Raw genomic sequence first — 4,936 nt, 5'->3', positions numbered from 1 at the left:
CATCGGCTATGCAGAGGGGGCTAAAGCCTACCGCGTGATCAACCCAGCGACATGGCGTGTGCGCATCGCGCGTGACATCATGTTCGATGAGGGACATGGCTGGGCATGGGACAAGGCGGTGGACAACGGGTCGGCAGCCGCGCTCCGTGACTTCACCGTCGAGTATGCGTGGGCAGGAGGTGCTGAGGGAGCACAAGGTGCATCCTCATCGATGTCTGGGTCTTCATCACCGGTGCCAACCTCTTCACCATCTCCACCGTATTTGCCATCACCATATCCGGGGGGCTCAGAAGCTCATTAGCGGTAGTCAATAGCCCATCGGTGGTGGTCGATAGTCCATCGGTGGCGGTTAGGAGCTCATCAGCAGTAACCTCCGACCTCTCCAACACCGCAGCCTACCTCTCTAGCACCGCAGCCGACCTCTTCGGTGCACCAGCCAACCTCCTCGGCATCTTCTACCTCGCCCGCTGCAACACCAGCGCACGTAGGGCAGCCGGAGGTCAAGTACGCGACGTCGCTGGAGGATGATGAAGACCGCCTGGACGCCTACTACGACGATGAGCCCCTCCGGTACCGCATGTTGGCGGACATCCACGGAGAGCAGTCTCTACTAGACCAACTCAAGAGGTTCTTCACCTAGCTACATCTGACGCATGCTGGTGAGCGATCACTTATGCTGAGGTGCTGGGTGATCCGACATGGCGGGTGGTGATGGAGCTAGTGCCACTGCCTAAAGGCCACCGCCCCATCACCTTGAAGTGGGTGTTCAAGCTCAAGAAGGACGAGCTGAGTGCGATGATCAAGCACAAGGCGCGGCTGGTAGCATGTGGCTTCGTCCAGCAGGAGGGGGTCGACCACGACGACGCCTTCGCCCCCATGGGGCGCATGGAGTTAGTCCGTGTCCTCCTTGCGCTGGCGGCTCAAGAGGGGTTGCAAGTTGAAAGGTCCTAAATGGATAGAGGACGGATGAATAGCCTAATAAAAACTTCTACAAAATAATATAGCTTTTTGCTCTAACTCTACAAAGGGTTGCAAGCCACCTATCCTAACAATTCTAGTTAATTATAATATCTAGATCAAACAATGGCTAAGTCGCTACTCACTAAAAGCACTCAATCACGCTACACTAAAGAGCTTCACTAAATGAGCTACACTACTAACAAGCAAGCTCTCAAACTAACTACACTAAAGAGCTTGCTACACAACTATATATCAATGTAAATACAAGAGAGTGAGTAGGGTGATTATACCGCCATGGAAGAGAGATGAACCAATCACAATATGAATACCAAGTGAATCACCGGGAGAATTCCAATCACAATAGACACAAGATTTTTCTCCCGGGGTTCACGTGCTTGCTGGCACGCTAGTCCCTGTTGTGTCGACCAACACTTGGTAGTTCGGCGGCTAATAGGTGTTTCATAAACATAGCCCAATAAATGGGCGCCGCAATAATCTACCCACAAGTGAGGTAACTCAATGACACCAGTAATTTACTAGGGTAACTTTTGGCGCTACGCCAAGGAATAAGCCCAATCCCCTCACAAATATATCCTTGATTGGGGGTGGACACAATCACCAAATCCCCTCACCTATCAACAAATCACCAACCGTTAAGGTGACGGCAATCACCAAGAGTGATAAAAAAATCCACAATCACAAGAATCACCTAGTGCCACCAAATATACAATCATAAATGCACACACTAGGTTTTCCCCAAATCCTCTCAAGAATGAGCATTAAGCTTAGAGAAAGAGAGGTGAGGGATGAGATGCTCTTGAAGCTCTCAAGATAACACTAGAGCTCGATCTCTCACTTGATTGGAGCACAAATGCTTGGGAGTAAGGGGGAGGAGAGGAGAGCTTGCTTTTCTCTTAGGGTTCTATCAAGAAGGAGCAAAAAGGGGGAATAGAACCAGGGAGGGGGAAGGAATGGAAGGGACTCGGTCACAAGCAGGACAAATGACACGCCCTGTTCCTTTTCCCTTCAGCGATCAACACGGCCCCTCTCACGCTCACATGCGAACGGCAGAGGCAACGGGCGGCTCCAGGCGCTCCCTCGCGCGAAGCTTCTGGGAAGCCCACCTGTGGACAGCGGCGGCCGGACAGCAGCGGGCCCCATTTATTGGGGGCTGAGCGCAGCGGTGTGACCTGGGCAGGTCTTATCCTCTCCTCTCCCCAATTGTTTTTTATTTCCTTTCTCACCTACAGGTTCCCATTGAGGAAGCCGGGTCCCCATCGCCGTCGCCGGCTCCGACGCCGCGTTGGTCGCCTCCAGCTCGCCGGCACGCTGTAGCAGCCACCTCCAGCTCGCAGCATCAGCCCAGGGCGGCGCGCCGGCGATGGAGCGAAGGCGCCGCGCCGCCGTACAGTCGCTCCGGCCGCCTGAATCTCCTTGTTTTTAATCTCCTGGCCTAAAACCTTCTCCCTACCGCTCTCGCCCAGATCCGTCGAGATACGCCCATAGGTACAGGTTTGTTCAAAATTCGATTTCTATTTGACTTTGCACTTTATTGCTTCTCCGAGGTCTCCGAGATGCTGCTGCGGAGCGAGGACATTGACTTGGCTCTCCGGATTCTTGCAGAGTTTCTCCGGGAGAAGAGACAGAGGACGAGGAAAGAAACAGAGGACAAGAAGGACTCGGCAGAGCAAGGTAGTAGCAGCCTAGCAGGGAAAGATGTGTAGCGTACTGTATTATTCAGTGTTACTCCATGGATCGTTTTTATTTCTGGAGCAAGGAATAAGTGATTAGCACGAGAATAAATAGCTAGACCTTTTAGGAGTACTAGCCAGTAGCGTTATCCTATCCCCGGTTGCCGCATGTTTTTATTGCTCGTCTGCTTATCTGTTTCTGAATCGGAACGGATCCGGTAACGCTAATCCATGCCTAATTCAGTTCTAACTTGTTAAGTTGTCCCATCTTGTCATCCTTCAATTTACAAACGCTTCCATTCTCATCCATGGCAGCGATGACTGGTCCACTTTTAGGAAAATGTTAACGGACGTCTTTATTTATTAGTAGGTGTTTCATCATGTTTCACCTTGTTACTTGTTAGTTGCTTCCTGGAGGTTTTTATCTGCAGTATCTTGTTTCACCTTGTTTCTTGTTAGCTACTTGTTAGTTGCTTTCTAAATTAATTTGAAAACCTTAACTGACGTTTTAAAATTTTCTTGTATGACTTTTCCACTTTCGCAATACCGATTATGTTTCTTTAGTGACGAGGACATGACACCCATGCATATGATCATGTTTGGCACATAGTATGGAGGGGTAGGAGGCCAGCAAAGGTGTCCAAGTTAAGAAGGAGGTCCGAGGCTAATTCGGTTCGAGTCCCTAAGGTGGAGGCCCAAAGCAAATCAAGTTCGAGTCTGCCTCGGTCTCCAGGACCAGTCTGCCTTAAACTGGTCACCCAGGACGTATCTGGACTCCGTTTTCGATGATCCACATATGGATGTAAAGCTAATTGGATAAGGAAGCCAACCCAATTGGTTTCACGTCAAAAGCCCTTCGGAATCAACGGGAATCGTCGAAACAAGTTAGCGTACATAATCTGTCAGGGTGCTGTGACACCGTCTTTTGGTCCGTTGGACAGTGTATCGTGTTTGGGCCCATTAGGGGGCGCGTCCAGGGGGTGACGTCCAAGACTTAATAAATACCAGCCGTCGTTTTTCTTAGGGTTTGTGTTTTGTTTAGTTCTTGATTTCCTCGTGAAACAGACATCATTTTGCTACAACTATCGCCGCCAAGGCCGCTTGCTGTGAACTAGGACCCCAGTTCTTGATCTTGTTCGCATGTATCGATTAGTCCTTTCGAATAAAGACTTGAACTCTTTCTCGTTATCATAAGCCTCATATTTATTTGTAATTTCAGATTGCGTTTATCCCGTTCTTGCTTGTGTTCTCGATTCGCTAGAAGGAAAGTCTTCTCGGTGAGGTCAATCGTGTTCGCGTGGTTGATAACCAACGGAGCAGTGGTGTAACGGTTGCGGGGGTCCAAATCAGTCTTGGTTCGAAGCCTAGATCGTGAACGTCGAGTCTCCACCAATCAACGCTATCATACTTTTCGAAAGATCGGGCCTTGTCTACATCAAGTGATATCAGAGCCCTTGTTGCCAGTTAGGTATAACTTTGTTTTTCCCTTTAGACTGTTACTGTTTTTGCATTACCTATAGTCTATAAAAAGCCAAAAAATATACATTGTCACATATTCCCTGTCCTATAGCCTCATTGTGCCATGTAATTTTGTCTCTATTTCGCGTTGTTGAGTTTGTGCCCTAGGTCAAGTTCTGGTTGCTGGTTTTAGATCGTTTTTAGTCCAGTTTATGTTTTTCCCTTTGTTTTTCATCATAATCCGTGAACATCTTCAAGTCTTGTTGAGTTTCCTTTGTATCCATCAAACTCTAGTCTACGCCATCTTATTTGTTACACTTGTCTTCACTGTTTCCATCAAATCCTTACTGTCATGACCAATTTTGCGCGCATATTTTCGTGGTCACAAGATCCTCTTTTCGTGGTCACAAGGTCTTTGTCGATTTTGAGCACGTCTTCTAAATTTTCCACAGGCCACGTCTTTCACTTGTTTAAGCTCATATTTTCTGTTGTTACTTCTTTTATACTCCTAAGTGAAGAAAAAATATCAAAAAAATAAAAAAGGTCAAAGAATCCCCAAAAAACAACGACAGCCTAAAAATAGAGAAAAAAGAGAGGGGGCAAAAGTGGAACAATATATAGAGGAGCACATAGAGAGCGCCATTTGAGCTGTGTTTGCGTGTGCTGATTTCTACCTTGTTCCTAATCATATTCTTGCTGTTCACATCACTTGATATATCTGGTACTTGGAATGTGAGTAGGCCAGCAACTAAGACAAGTACTTGGGATACTTATTCAGCTTTGCTATTCAGTTGTGAATTTTGTTATTCCTTGCTACTATATTGTGC

General features: G+C 47.8%; 1 long non-coding RNA gene across 1 annotated transcript; it reads left to right on the top strand.

The window, feature by feature from the left end:
* The first annotated feature begins 1,785 nt into the window (after window positions 1–1,785).
* Window positions 1,786–2,903, top strand: LOC136545023 (uncharacterized). Its single transcript, XR_010780891.1, has 2 exons — window positions 1,786–2,466; window positions 2,584–2,903. It is a non-coding gene; the product is annotated as an uncharacterized lncRNA (long non-coding RNA).
* The last annotated feature ends 2,033 nt before the right edge of the window (window positions 2,904–4,936 follow it).

This window comes from Miscanthus floridulus, chromosome 3 (assembly GCF_019320115.1).
Source record: "Miscanthus floridulus cultivar M001 chromosome 3, ASM1932011v1, whole genome shotgun sequence".
In the NCBI taxonomy this organism is placed as follows: domain Eukaryota; kingdom Viridiplantae; phylum Streptophyta; class Magnoliopsida; order Poales; family Poaceae; genus Miscanthus; species Miscanthus floridulus.
The sequence above is the reverse complement of the archived record's forward strand: the minus strand, read 5'-3'. Positions and strand labels throughout refer to the sequence as shown.